Genomic DNA, 15,261 nt, shown 5'->3' on the forward strand with positions numbered 1-15,261 from the left:
CTTTCAGTGGTGTTAAAGGAGATAGGCGCTGGGTACAGAGGCAGAGGAGACTTGGCTTGCCCCGTCATGGCTCATGTGATAGGAAGAGAGTGGTGGGATACAGGATGGTGACTGCAAACCAGACACCAGTCCTATTTGATTCTAGATGGATTTTTTTTTTTTTTTTGGTGTTCCAATGACACTTTTCTAGGTAATAGCTGCCATTTCATCGAGCACCTTCCAAATGCTATGCTGAGTCGCTAGCTATCAATGTGTTATTGCTGATCCTTACAAAACCCCTGCAAGAAGGGTAGTTTTTTTATGTACAGATAGAGAAACTCTGGGTGCCTAAGATTTCATTGCTTGTAATCCATGAAGCTTGGATTTGTACAGACATTGATCTCGCTGACCTGGTAATTATAAATGCTACACAACAGCTGAATTCAAGTACCTCCCCACCCTACCCCCTGCCAAATATACCATCTCAAAATGACTTGGGGCCACTGTGGCCTCTGAGGCTGTGGGACAGCTCTGCAGAATCCTTGCAGGTGATTTATGTCTATCTGCTCTTCCAAGAGACCAGAGCTTATTGCCTTGCCCGGCAAAGCTGCAGCGACTCCCTGCCCCACCCATCTGTATCCCCCCAAAGCAAAGATTTCCAATTACTGCTCTGCAGAAAATGTCAAAAGCATTACTCAACTATTCATTATCCCAGGTTTTGTAATTTTTCATATGTTTTTACTCTTATCTGCTAGCACTTGAAAAAGACCAGCTTTTTCCTCTTAAGGGAGCTTAATTTGCAGAGCTATGCAGTCTCCCTATTATGTTCTTATCACTCTCTCCCTGTGGTAGGCAGAATGACAAGGATGACAAAAAAAGAACCAAAAAATATTTGAAGGCCTTCCTGAAAATCCACGAGAATGAGGAATCCGAAAAGCCAGAGGCTTCTGTTCCTGGAGTGACCTGGAACAAGGCTGAGGGCGGCGGGCATTAACTGTCACAGTTCACTCAGCAGGGGCTCTTGGCCCTTCTCAACATGACCATCGGGACTTTGAGTATTTCTTTGAGTGGTTTAACTGGGGGATTAAGCAGCTCTGAGGTGCCAAGAAGTTCCTCTGAAATTCTTGAAATTCTTATTACGAGTATTAAATTAACTTTGGTATCCCAAAGACCAGAGGCCAAGGGTGGCTTGGGGTAGCTTCGTCCTTGCCCCCACCTCCAGTCTCCTTCGGCCTCTCTGACTCGTTTTTGTATTATACAGCGCTTGGCATTTTCCTCAGTGCCGTGTGAAGTGCTGTGCAAAGGCCACTTCCAGTGCCCTAGCTCCCGCTCTTCCACCTAGATGGCGCCCCAAGCCCCGCCATCTGGAAATTCTGAACTGCCATCTCGTTCTATCCTTTCCTCCCCAGGATACCCAGATTTCCGAAGCCAGCGCCCGGGGGTGTGGGGGGGGCGCTCCGAATTCAACCGCAGGGACTCTGCCCGCGGGAGTGCGGGGCTCGGGGGAATCCCCGCCCACCTGGTCATTCCTGCAGGGGAATCCCCGCCCCCCGTCCCTGTCACTCCAGGAAGGGAGTTCCCGCCCCTCGAATCTACCAGAGGGAGGGAATCCCCGCCCATCCTGGAGGTTCGGCAGAGCCCCAGCGCCGCGCAGCTGGGAGAGCCGGGCTAGGAGCGGGCTCTCGGCGCTGGTGCGTGCGGCCCGGGGCAGCGGGGCGCGGGAGGCGGCTGCGGCGGGGACGCGCCGGGCCGGAGACGCCCGGGATTGCGCGTCCGGTGGCTGCGGGCGAGCAGCGGCGCCTCGGCTCTCGGCGCGGCGGTGGCACCGGCGGTGGCAGCGGTGGCGGCAGCGGCGTGGGGACCCACCGGGCGGCGCCTGGGTCCGGACGCGCGAGGAGCAGCCTCCGCCGAGCCGCGTGCAGGTGAGGCGACCGTCCCGCTGCGGCCGGGACGTGGGGCTTCGGGTGGGTGGGGGTGGCGGGGGGTGAGGCTTGGCACCCCCGAAACCTCGTGCGCCCAGGAAAGTTTAGTGACAAATCCAGGTGCCGGAATCCCAGCCCCAGGCAGGCGGTGAGTAGGGGCGCGGAACCCCGGTCCCACACTGGGCAGTGCAAACTCCGGGTTCATGCGGCCAGGGGCAGGGAGGACGCGGCCGCGGGAAGAGGGCCCGACGGAACGGTCTGGGGACAGCGGGGACAACCCGAGACGCACTGCCGGCCACATTCAGGACAGGGCCTGAAGCCCCTGCCTGGGCGCGCGCCCAGGATCCCCATCCCCCGGCCATCGCTAGGTCCCCTCCTCGCGGGCGGAGGTACTCAGGTGTTCTGGCCTCAGGTGCTGCCTTGGCACCTCCCGCGCCTGCTCATCTCTTGTCCCCTTCCTGCCTGGAGAAGAGACACGCGGCGCCAGGGCAGGGCGCGCGAAGAGCAAGGGCAGCTTTGCGGGGTACTGGCTTCTGCCAGAGAGCTGGGGAACTGCGGTTGGGAAAATCCTGCTGGGCCTTCTCTCCCGCTGAAGTCCAGGTCCTCCGCAAACCTGGCCTTCTTTCTCCTCTTTAATCTCTCCCTCGCTCTCCGATGTGCGTTGAGGTTTTAGATCTTTGGGCTGGTTGTCTTACTGCAGTGCTGAATTGGGTGCAGGAGGGTCTAGGGTCCCTGGCTGAAGTTTCCAGAAGCTTGTCCTCAGCAGCCCTGATCTGTGCCAAGACCTTGATAAGCGGACACTGGAGTGTGAAGAGGACAAGGTCTGGCACAGGCTGGAATGGCAGGCACGAGGGCATTCCACAGCTGCAGACGTGCCCGGGGACTGGAGGTGGAGGAGTGCTGGGGAAAGGAGCAGCCTCTTGCAGCTTGCGCAGCCTCTTGCCTCTTACCATGGGATTCCCTGGTGGCTCAGGTGGTAAAAAAAAAATTCTGCCTGCAATGCGGGAGACCTGGGTTTGATCCCTGGGTCTGGAAGATACCCTGGAGAAAGGAATGGCAACCCACTCCGGTATTCTTGCCTGGAGAATTCCATGGACAGAGGAGCCAGGCAGGCTACAGTCCTTGGGGTCGCAAAGAGTCAGACACGACTGAGCGACTCACACTTGCCTCTCACAGAGGCCAAGCACTTTGGATGGATGTATTTTCCTTGACAAGTCATAATGGAGGTAGTTGCAGAAACTCATACTCTGGGTCTGCTTTTACAAGAGCCCCCGCTGGACCTTCCGTGCTGCTGGTCCTTCCCCAGCGAGGCCTCCCCAACTCGGTCTGCTCTGAGCTTGGGCTCTAAGGGCCTGGTTTTCTACCCACACCAGGGTTAGCTTTTCTGGTCTGTGACTTCTGAGTGGGGGGTCAAGTAGGAACAGGCTGGCAGATGCGGTGTAAGACATCTGCTTGTGGGGGCAGAATAGAGTGTCCCAGAATATACCGTTGCCTGGAAGTGGTAGTTTTATTTTAGCTTCCTCAATTCCTTCTTCCACTAGAATGGGCCCCAAACCTGCTGCTCCACTAATAACCACAGTGGTGGGGGGGGGGGGGGGCGGAGTGCAGAGTGAGATGTAGGAGTAAGGGAGTGGCAGGTGCTGAGAAAGGAAGAATCAGAACCATGTAAAGTACATAAAATGAAAGTGAAGTCGCTCAGTTGTGTTGGACTCTGAGACCCCATGAACTGTAGCCTACCAGGTTCCTCCGTCCATGGGATTTTCCAGGCAAGAATACTGAGTGGGTTGCCATTTCCTTCTCCAGGGGATCTTCCTGACCCAGGGATCGAACCCGGGTCTCCTGCATTGCGGGCAGATGCTTTACCTTCTGAGCCACCAGGGAAGCCCCTGTGTAAAGTGCATAAATGTACTTTAACATAGTTAACATAGTTACGGCTGCCCTGGTGGCTCAGAGGTGAAGAATCCGCCTGCAGGGCGGGAGACATAGGAGATGCGGCTTCGACCCTGGGTCAACAAGATCCCCTGGAGGAGGGCATGCTAACCCACTCTAGTGTTCTTGGCTGGAGAATCCCCATGGACAGAGGAGCCTGGTGGGCTGTGGTCCACGGGGTCACAAAGAGGTGGACGTGACTGAAGCGACTGACACTAATGTACATAGTTATGAAGCGACTGAATTAACGAACATTGTTAATATGATCCTGGAAAAATACTGAATTCTGCTTTAAGTCTCTATCATTGAAATTGATTTTGCATGCACTTAAGGCAGTTTACTATTTAAGGAAACATCATAATTTCTCCATTCAGTTCAGCCGTTTTTGGAGTACCGGTGGTTTGCTGTGCGCAGGGGCTTGGAGGTTCCTGGGGACGTGCGTAGGTGACAGAGGCTCCCTCCTTCTGTCAGAGCTTCAGTCTGTCAGGAGAGGTGAGATGGACACTGAGAGCTCTATGCAAACCGGTGCCCATGTGGCAGGTATAGACACCCTGTGTTTGTTGGGTGATGGGTGAAGGGATGATCTGATGAGTAAAGTGCCTGAAGAATGATCCTGGTGGAACATTTTGGGAGGATGGTGGAGAAAGAAACCATTTTTGACTGAGGGGATCTGACAGGCTTAATGGAGGAGCTGTGTGCTCTAGGATGATTAGTCTGCTCTCTTGCAGGAAGAATTGGGACTGGGGAGAAGTGAGAGGTGAGGAGCCGGGTGAGCTTGTGGTAATAAGATGGGGGCAGAATGTATTGGAGGTCTGAGCTGGTGGGTGGCAGCGGGCTTGGAAGAAAGGAAAGGCTCATCAGAGATGGGCTTGGAGTATGGGCACCGCTTAGACTGGGAGTAGAGAAGAAGCAAAGGTCACCTGCAGGTGAGGGGCAGAATACACAGTTGGCTGAAGTGGAGGGGTTTAGAGTTTTAACAGTCAGCAAACCAGAAACCTAGAGAAATCCTTTCAGACTTTTCCTTTTTGACTTCGCCCACATTTAATCAGTTTCAAAGGTCTACTGATGGCCTCCACTTGTAAAACCCATTCATGGCTTCCAGGACCTGTGGGATGAATTCCCAGTCCTCTGCCCATCTTCAGACTTCTCTCCTGGCATGTCCCGCACACGCACACATGCTATAGTGCTCCTGACCTGTCCTCCTCTCAGCCTCTCTGCTGCTGTCCTTCTGGGTGGTAGTGGGAAACTGAGGTCCTGGAATATCATTTCTCCCCTGGTCCTCCTGATGAACAGTTTTTATTTTTCAAGATCCAGCTCAAAGCCTCCTGCTCTGTGAATTCTCTGCCTCTCCCTCTCCCAGGAGATGTAAAGCAGTCCTGCCTTTGGTCCATCACTCCTACAGAGCCCCCTTTGCGCATTCATCATGCTGCCTGGGCCTGTTTCTTTTTTTTCCTTTTGGCCAAATTGCATGGCATGTGGGGTTTTAGTTCCCCAACCAGGGCTCAAACCTGTGCCCCCTGCTTTGGAAGCATGGAGTCCTAACCACCAGACCATCAGGGAAGTCCTGGGCCTGTTTCTTTAGAACCTTACCTCATTCATGCCCAGAAAAGGCCTCGACCAGTCTGTCACCGCCCCCCTCCCCAACTTTCTCAGGCTGGACAAGGAGAGAGACAGAATCTACACTCCAGACACCAGCACCCCCCAACTCTATCATGCCAGCTGATTGTACTATAGGGTATCGTCCCAACTCCGGCTTGAAAGTTCCAGAACTAGTGGTCTGCACAAGATAACACAGACTGTGCATACTCGCTGACCTAGATCATGTGGGCCCAAGTGACTCAGACTATGGGTGGTGGGAGGAAAGGGGGTATTCCTGTTGGAAGGTGGCCCCAGGCTCCTCTTTCTGCATTGTCTGCAAGGAGAAACATCCCGAAGAAGACAAACCCACAAAAGGTGAGGAGCAAGCCCAAGGAGAGGCTAAATCCCATTAACAGGACAGACTTGGAGACTTGACAGTTTTTAACCTCTTTCTTCTGCCCTCAGAAATGTGTCCAAACTACCAAGTAGGCTGCTCGGCAGGCAGTCTCCTGAGGAGAGTGGGCGGACAGGTGCAGCCGGGAATGTGTGAGAAGGCCAGCGTCTCAGGAGGAGGATGGGCATCGGCCATCGGCAGAGACTGAGCAGAGCATATGTGAAGGGTGCCCATGGTAGCCAGCTTGCAAGGGACGAAGGAGGGAGCGGTTGCCAAGACAGTGGAAGTGGGGAGCATAGATGCTGAATCCAGAAGCATGCCAGTTGAAAATAACAGGAGACTCGTTGGAGGAGGTGGTAAGGTTTAAGGTTTAAGGGAAGGTTTATTCAGGGGAGTCCCCAGGCATGTTTAGTAAACAAAAGAGAAGTGGGAGAGAATGGAGTCAAGAAATGGAGTCTTCGGGAAGGAAGAGGCCAGAAGCATCAGGAGCAGGTGCAGAGAAAGAAAAGAGCTGACATCTGCCTTCCCTGGAAGGTAGGAGGGGAGCAGAGGTGGGGCGAGGCTCTGGAGGAGCCTGCACCGCCTCGGAGGGGAGTGTCAGCCTTGGTGAAAGAGAAGGGACGCCTGCTGACAACCAGAAGGGCACCGTGTCAGGCTGGGAGCTTGGGGGACGGGACACTTTGGCCAGGTGATGAACCTGGCTCCTGGCACTGGCAAAGACAGCCCAGAGGGAAAGGAGGGATTGTGGAATTGGGGTTACCGACTTGGCTGGAACCTCTAATTGGCCAGATGCTTTGAAATTTTGAAGCCGTGGTTTCTTCATGTGCAAAGTTGGTAGAAGAGCTATTTTTCAGGGTTATTCTTAGGAGGAGTAAAAAGAGATACTGAGATATGCATGTGTCTCAGTGATAACACCTGGGATGTCTTGGGTCCCAATGAGGGTGTGTTGAGAAGTGGATAAACCTCTCGCCAGAGTCAATGACAGCCCAATTGAATGCAGAGGCAGGACTGTTTAGTAGACCCAACAGGAGCTTTCTGTCTCTCTGGGTGAAAGATGTTATCACGCCCTCTCTGATGCGATGGTGAAGTTGGCAGAGCCCAAAGCAGGGGGATCCTAGAGGGTCTCTCCTCTCCTCAGTGGTTTCTGAAAGGGGCAGTACTTTCAGATTTGCTAATTTCTGCATCCCAGGAAGCTGAGGCCCAGAAAAGCAGAAAACTCACCTCATTTCAGTACAACCAGAGCTAGAATCATATGGGGGCTTCCCTGGTGGCTCAGATGATAAAGAATCTGCCTGCAATGCAGTAGACCTGGGTTTGATCTATGAATGGGGAAGATCCCCTGAAGAAGGGAATGGCAATCCACTCCAGTATTCTTGCCTGGAGAATTCCATGGACAGAGGAACCTGGTGGGCTGCAGTCCCTAGGGTCACATAGATTTGCACACGACTTAGCGACTAGCAGACTACACACAGGGCTAGAATCACAGTCTAAGTTGCTCAATCTGGGAACCATCATCTTTCAATGGCAAGATGCAGGTGAGTGAGGAGGAATTCACAGTCTGTGTACCCTCCTTGGTTTTATTAATGGCTCTGTCATTATACTTAGAAAGATTAGATAAGTATTCTCACTCTTTCATAAGGAGGGGAGGCTAAGGAGCGCTTAACTTGATTTAGGAATTACTCAATAGATGTGTGCCAAATTAAATGATATTTGGGGAAAATGTGCAGAATGTTTTTTAAGGAAAGAGAAGTATAAAAATATGTACTCAGATTATCTTTGATTTATTTTTCCAACTGGATAGTCTGTGTCTAGATTATGTTGTCAGTTAGGCTTATGCATAGGTTCCACACAAAATGATAGATCCTTTTATGGCATTTAAAACATTTTCATCCTTGATCTTTATAATAACCATCTTCTAGAAATGGAAAAAAAGGCTGGTCTTGGGAAAGAATACATTTGCCCCAGGGTTCTGCAGCTCTGGGCAGAGACAGGATTTGAACCAGGTAGGGCATCAGATTTAGACTTGAATGGCGCCTGATTTAAAGAGCTCAGCATTCTATTTACAAATGTGTTCAAGAAAACACTGGGAGCATTTACGGTTTGAGAACTCAATCGTTGAAGAGGCCCTTTGTGGTCTGATAAGGTGGCCGAGTCGAGAGCTGGCTTGTTGGGGCACTAAGTGTGTGGAGAAGACACATTTGTCTTTTAAGTCTTTCCAGCTCCGGGAAGAGGCCTGCCCCTGGCTGGGCCCTCTCTCCAATGCCAATAATGTCTTTGCCATCCCACATTCTCACTGGGGCTGGGAAACAGTCCCCATTTTGAGAGCTGCTGGCTTCAGGGTGCACGTACTACCTACACAAATACACTGAGTGGATGGTGACTGGTCTGTTAACTCGCAGAGAATCAGAAACTTCAGAATTAACTCTCTTTATGAAGCAATCTGATGAAACCAGCGAGCATGGAACATCTGGCTGATTGAGTTTTTCTTAGATTATTTGCTTGTGGGTTTTAAAATGTTTCTGTGGCTCATTGAACACTCTAACATGCGAAGGGGTTTGGGAAAAGCGGGGCTTGGGGAAAAAAAAGAGGACTCATTTTGTCGAGGCTTTAGATGAGATAATAGCAGAGAGATAGGGGAAGTTTTGTTGCCTTAAGCAGCCTGAAATGCTTAGCTATCCACATGAGGATTAAAAAAAAAAAAAAACAAACACGTGCCCTGAAGGATTTGCAAATCCCTGAAGGAACCTAATCTAATCCCTTGCCATCAGGTGGAAGTAAATTTAGCACGTTGCAGAATGGACCCGTGGCATTTGAGCAGCCTCCTGAAGAGGGGCTTTCGTGGTGTGTGTGTGGCCCTTAATAGAATGAAGCTCCAGACTGGGGTCCTGGAGGGCTTTTGGCAGGAGTGAAAGTAGATTTGGATGAGCTACTCATGGTTTCCCTTTTTATCAGCACCTGATACCTCTAGCACTTGGCCTTGCCTGCGCTGGACCTTAGCTAAGACTGCCACCTTAACTCAATTGTCTGAGTTAAAACGCATATGCTCTGGCTTCCGAGGGTTCATCATCCTGCTTTACTAAACATAAAGATACACGGATGCAGTGCAGAAAAGATTCCTCCCATACCCAAGAGCCATGAAATCCAAAGCCCTCTCCCAGGCTAGACCTGCCCACTGCAGTAATACAAGCCCTGCCGGGAGGAGGCTGGAAGGAAGGGTAATTTTGGATCAGGATGTTCTCAGCAGAGGGTGGGGGCACTAGTCTGCCTGACAGGGGAGCCTCTGGGCGTCTAGAGGAAGGTGGTGGGAAGAGAGACAGTGCCTGGGAGACTGGCTCCCTGGGGGCCTTGTCTGGCTGCTGTCACCCCTGATGAGCTGCTGGGGATACTGAGGAGGAAGATGGAATAAACACCAGCTCTTTTGTCCCTTTCGGCAAAGGCTAGTGCTCTGCATGTGGGCATGCATGCATACTAAGTCACTCAGTCCTGTCTGACTCTTTGCAACCCTGTGGAGCCTGCCAGCCTCCTCTGTGCTTGGGATTCTCCAGGCAAGAATACTGCAGTGGGTTGCTGTGCCCTCCTTCAGGAGATCTACCCAACCCAGAGATCAAACCCATGAATCTTCGTCTCCTGCATTGGCAGGCGGGTTCTTTACCACTAGCGCCACCTGGGAAACCCCCACTGCTCTGTGAAAGTGAAAGTTGCTCAGTCGTGTCCAACTCTTTGCAACCCTATGGACTATACAGTCCGTGGAATTCTCCAGGCCAGAATATTGGAATGGGTGGGTAGCCTTTCCCTTCCCCAGGGGATCTTCCCAACCCAGGGATCGAACCCAAGTCTCCCTCATTGTAGGCGGATTCTTTATCAGCTGAGCCACAAAGGAAACCCAAGAATACTGGAGTGGGTAGCATATCCCTTCTCCAGCGGATCTTCCCAACCCAGGAATAGAACAGGGGTCTCCTGCGTTGCAGGCAGATTCTTTACCAACTGAGCTATCAGGGAAGCCCTCCAGCACCCTGTAGATGCCTTCTAATGCAAACTTGCTCGTCCTGTTTATGAATCTTGGGATGTTGTTGGAAACTCGGTATTCCACAAGACCCTTTCTCTGTTAGCCATGCTGTCTGGGGTTGGTGTAAACAAGTTTGAACACCCCGTAATGCTCTCACCTCTGAAGAATATTAAGTGGTTCCTGACACTTCTTATATTTGCAATGCAGGTGATCACATATAATTATAAAATCTCTTCCGGTGTTTGAGCGTTTCTTTTTTTACACCCATGAAGATGACGATGGAGTCAATTTTAATAAAGCCAGATGTCAACAAACTCTTTACATTTTGGCATGTTGGCCAATGGACACTTATAGAATGTCTGATTTCAAAGCTGTGTTTCATTTGGATTCCCCAACCCCCCTTTTTGACACAGTGTATTTTATAGAGATTGGGATAAAACTAGGGTGTGCTGTATGGGTCTCTTGGTAAGAAAATTAACTTCTAAGGCTAACACAACCATGAAAATATTATTACAAAATCACTCAGCATATAATTTTGGCATTGCTTTCCTCCAGTTTTCTGCTGCCCACTCTCCACTCCAGCCCCGCCCTGATCACCGTTATTCCCAGTATCATTAGGCTGACAGAAGAGACAGCTGTCCCCAGAAAATGTGCTCTAAGTGTCCCCATCAGCACGGATTCTCATGACTGCAGGCAGTGAGACAGCTCAAGGAGTGGAAGGTGCTGGAAAGGATTGCATTAACTCCTCTCTGGATCTGCTACTCATCTTTCAAAACCTGAGCAGATGCGAGGCTTATTGTTTTCATTATGGTGATGGCTGGGGAGCAGCGTCCAGGTGCTGGCACCCGGGAGTTACCCACGGCACCTGAGCACCCTTCTCACCTTCTGGCCCCTCACCTGCTCAGCATCCTGGGCACAGTCTATCTCTTGAGGGTCTCTGAAGATGATCGGCCCTTTTCTTCATACTCTTCTGAATCCACACTCCTCAGAGTGTGTGTGTTAGTCGCTCAGTCGTGTCTGACTCTTTGTGACCCCATAGACTGTGGCCCTCCAGGCTCCTCTGGCCATGGAATTCCCCAGGCAAGAATACCAGAGTGGGTTGCAATGCCTTCCTCCAGGAGATCTTCCCAACCCAGGGATCGAACCCAGGTCTCCTTCATTGCAGGCGGATTCTTTACCATCTGAGCTACCAGGGAAGCCCTCAGTATCCGACATGATACTCAGTACATGGAGCTAAACGAACGTTGTTTGAATGTTCCCTAGTTGGCAGACACTTTTAAATGTATTAATTCATTTAATTCTCATAACCATCTGATGAAGTTCATGCTGTTATCGTATCATCCCCATGTTTGTTGTCTAAGACTGCTGTGATAAATGACTACAAACTTGGTGGCTTAGAACAACAGAAGTTTATTCTCTCATAGTTTGGGGGTCAGAAGTCTGGAGTCAGGTGTCGGCAGGGCCATGCTCCCTCTGCAGGCTCTCGGGGAGGAGACTTCCTGGTCTCTTCCGGCTTCTGGGAGCTGTCAGCACCCCTGTGGCTGGCCCACTCCTGTCTCCATCTCTGTTCACACCACCTTCTGCCCTGTGCATTCGTGTCTTCTCTTACGTCTGCATGTCTTTGTCTAACATGTCTCCTATAAGGACACTTGTCATTGGATTTTGGGCCACCCAGATATTTCAGGATGATCTCATTTCAAGATCCTTAATTTAATTATATCTGCAAATAAGGTCATACTCACAGGTCTTTTTCAAAGTCACCATTTAACCCACTGTGTGCCCTTTTGCAGATGGAGTATTTTGGTTAGCCACATTCTCCAAGGTTACAGGAGTTTGTGGAACCAGGATTTAAGTAGAGCAGTCTGGCTCTAGAGCTTGTATTCTTGAACTGCAGATCTTCCCTGACTTACAGTGTGGTAGTGATGGTTCAGTCACGTCTGACTCTTGGGACCCTGTGGACTGTAGACCACCAAGCTCCTCTGTCCGTGGGATTTCCCAGGCAAGAATACTGGAGTACTTGCCATTTCCTTCTCCAGGGGATCTTCCCGACCCAGGAATTGAGCCCGGGTCTCCTACATTGCAGGTGGATTCTTTACTTACTGAGCTACAAGGGAAGCCCCTTGTAGCCCCTTACAGTTACATACTGTAAGAAACTCATCATAGTAAAATTGCAAATATCATAAGTCAAAAATGTATTCAATACACCCAACTTACCAAACATCACAGCTTAGCCTAGCATATCTTAAAGGTGCTCAGAATACTTGCATTAGCCTAAAATTGGGCAAAACATCTAACGCAAAACCTATTTTATTTGAAGTGTTGAACACCTCATGTAATTTATTGACTACTGTACTGAAAGTAGAATGGCTGCAAGAGTGCAGAATGGTTGTAAGTGTATCGGTTGTTTACCTTGGTGATCGCGTGGCTGACCAGGAGCTGCAGCTCACTGCCACAGCCCAGCATCTCCAGAGAGTGTCATAACAGCTTATCGCTAGCCCAGGAAAAGATTAAAATTCAAAGTGTGGTTTCCATTGACTGGGTATCACTTTTGTACCATCGTAAAGTTGAAAACTAAAATCTGAGATCATGGCATCCAGTCCCATCACTTGATGGCAAATAGATGGGGAAACAGTGGCAGACTTTATTTTTTTGGACTCCAAAATCACTGCAGATGGTGATTGCAGCCATGAAATTACAAGACACTTACCCCTTGGAAGGAAAGTTATGATCAACCTAGACAGCATATTAAAAAGCAGAGACATTACTTTGTCAACAAAGGTCTGTCTAGTCAAGGCCATGGTTTTTCTAGTAGTCATGTATGGATGTGAGAGTTGGATGGTGAAGAAAGCTGAGCGCAGAAGAATTGATGCTTTTGAACTGTGGTGTTGGAGAAGACTCTTGAGAGTGCCTTGGACTGCAAGGAGATCCAACCAGTCCATCTTAAAGGAGATCAGTCCTGGGTGTTCATTGGAAGGACTGATGTTGAAGCTGAAACTCCAATACTTTGGCCACCTGATGCGAAGAGCTGACTCATTTGAAAAGACCCTGATGTTGGGAAAGATTGAAGGCAGGAGAAGGGGACGACAGAGGATGAGATGGTTAGATGGCATCACCGACTCAATGGACATGAGTTTGAGTAAACTCTGGGAGTTGGTGATGGACGGGGAGGCCTGATGTGCTGCGGTTCATGGGGCCACAAAGAGTCGGACACTGAACTGAAAGTTGAAAAATTTTAAGTTGAACCATCATAAGTTGGGGGACCATCTGTCGTCTCTGCCTCTCAGTAAATGTGCTCCTCTGATTGTTTTATGGTATGAACGGATGGCAGGATGGGTGGATGGGTGAAAAGATGCTGATAATAGTAACTGATCAACACTCTACTTACCAGCATAATGAGAATTATACCAACATCAACAGATAATCATTTTTTTATGCTGTTGCCTCAGAACTTGACCTTGGGTCCTGTTCTCTAGTTAGTCTCCCTTCTGAGGAGATCTCATCTACCATCTGTGTGATGTTGCCTCCCAAATGTATGTCTCTAGCTTACTGACTTCCAGACCCACATGCCCACTGCCAACTTGACATCCCCACTGCCAGCTTGACATCCCCACCTAGGTAGAGAATGGGTGCTTAGACCTAGCAGGACTGAAATGGAAGCCTTGAGATTGTCCCTTCAGGCCAGTTCTTCCCTTTTCCCCTCTTCTCAGTAAATGGCACCGCCATCCCCTTGCAGGCTCATTCCCTCAACTAGAAGCCACCTCTTTTTCTTCTGTCTGCCTCACACTCAACAGTTCAGTGTGTGAGTCCTGCTGGGCCTTCCTCCAGAATCCGCCTCCTGCTCCCAACTTCCACCGCAGGCTCCAACTTGAGGCCGCCGCCCCTTGTCCCTGAAGCCCTGCTGCCGTGGTTCTAACTGGGCCTCCCCAGAAAAGGACCCTTGACGCCCCCGTCCTTTCTCCTCAGAGCAGCCAGAAGGGGCTCTTAACACGCAAATCAAGTCAAGTGACTCTGCAGCTTCAGTAGGGGGTTTCTCATTCCAGTTGAATATCACTCAGGTCCATTTCTCCCACCTGCCTCTCAGGTGACGTCCTGTGTTCCCACTCTGTGCTCTCACTTTCTGTGCACAGACACGCTGTCCTTTTTGGAACATAGCGGGCTCTATCCCGGAGGAGGGCCTTACCCCTTTCTGGAAGCTTCTTCCTCCAAACCTTCAGAGACCTTCTTCTCCGCAATCATATAATCTAAAATGGCCCCATCCCCCAGGTGCTGTATCATGTTACTCTTGTTTCATTAGAAATAAAGTTTTTCCATTTGCTGCTTATTTATCTCGCCTGTTGGGATGTAGATTCCATCAAAGCAGGGCCATTGTGCTTTTCACTGTGTCTCCAGTGCTGACAACAGTGCCTGGTATACAGTAGGCCCTCAGTAAATAGCTGGTTGTACAAATAGAGCACTCATTACATTCCAGGCACGGATCCCAGTTATCCTTACATTCCAGATGATGAAAAGTAGGCTTAGAAAGTTTAAATTGCTTGCCTGAAGTTGCATATCTGTTAAGAGCTGGAACAAGAGTTTGAATCCAAATCTTTCTGTCTCCTAAGTCCATGTTCTTACCCATTATTCCACCAAGTCTCTGAGAAGCAGGGACTGCCCAGGATCTCTATAGAACTCTGAGTTTTCTAATTAATTTTTCTGCTGAGAAACCGAGGACACAGATTGTTAAAACACAGGGAGGAAATATACTTACTTAGATTCTCAATATACTATTTCCCTGAAAAGTTGGCCCTGGGGCTTAAGCTTGAGCAGTTAAGAAGTTCATTTCTTTTTTTTCTCCACTTAGGAATTTAGGCTCAAGACGTTTTCAGATCCATCTGGAGAATTAATGGTTTAAACCCTCTTCCTTGAATACTTACAGGAAAGGCAGAGATGACCAGGTTGCATCCTGATCGTCTTTGTAGGAAGAATGCAAAGGTGGAATTTGTTTGCCTTCACAAGAAGCCCTGAGATCATGCTCCTCCTGGTCTTCCTTTCATATACCTTTCTGTAGTTTGTTTTTTCCTGCCTCCCTGTCTCCTCCAATGGATAAAACCCTAGGATGAGAACATGGACCCTGGTTTTAGATTGGTTGATAGCAAGACCCTCTGCATTGGGTCTTGCTAAAATGCTAGTCTATTTCTCTGTCACCAGTTTTGGGCCAGTCATGGAAGAGGCCAAAGAATATATTCTTGCCAGGATGTGGGGCTCAGAGGAACTCCTGCCAATCGTGCAGACTGGGAGAAATTAGAAAGCAGCTATTTATTTCCTTCCCTGCTCTTGGACCTCTTTTTAAAAGTAAGTTCCATCTTGAGAATTACATCAGCATCCCGATAAGTAAACATCAGACAAGAAGCTACTCTTTCAGTAATTGTGAGAATGGCCAAGACCCACAGATGTAGGTTGGGCTTTTATTTGTA

At 49.7% G+C, this 15,261-nt stretch overlaps 1 protein-coding gene across 4 annotated transcripts in view; it reads left to right on the forward strand.

Moving 5' to 3' along the window:
• The first annotated feature begins 1,487 nt into the window (after positions 1-1,487).
• The window catches only part of PDZD2 (PDZ domain containing 2), a 395,186-nt gene continuing 381,412 nt past the window's right edge, over positions 1,488-15,261 (forward strand). For all 4 annotated transcript variants that reach the window (XM_070476533.1, XM_070476532.1, XM_070476535.1 and 1 more), the window contains exon 1: positions 1,488-1,901. The gene's annotated coding sequence lies outside the window, so the exon portion shown is untranslated. The remainder of the gene's footprint in view (positions 1,902-15,261) is intronic.

The sequence above is a fragment of the Odocoileus virginianus genome, chromosome 14 (assembly GCF_023699985.2).
Source record: "Odocoileus virginianus isolate 20LAN1187 ecotype Illinois chromosome 14, Ovbor_1.2, whole genome shotgun sequence".
Lineage (NCBI taxonomy): Eukaryota > Metazoa > Chordata > Mammalia > Artiodactyla > Cervidae > Odocoileus > Odocoileus virginianus.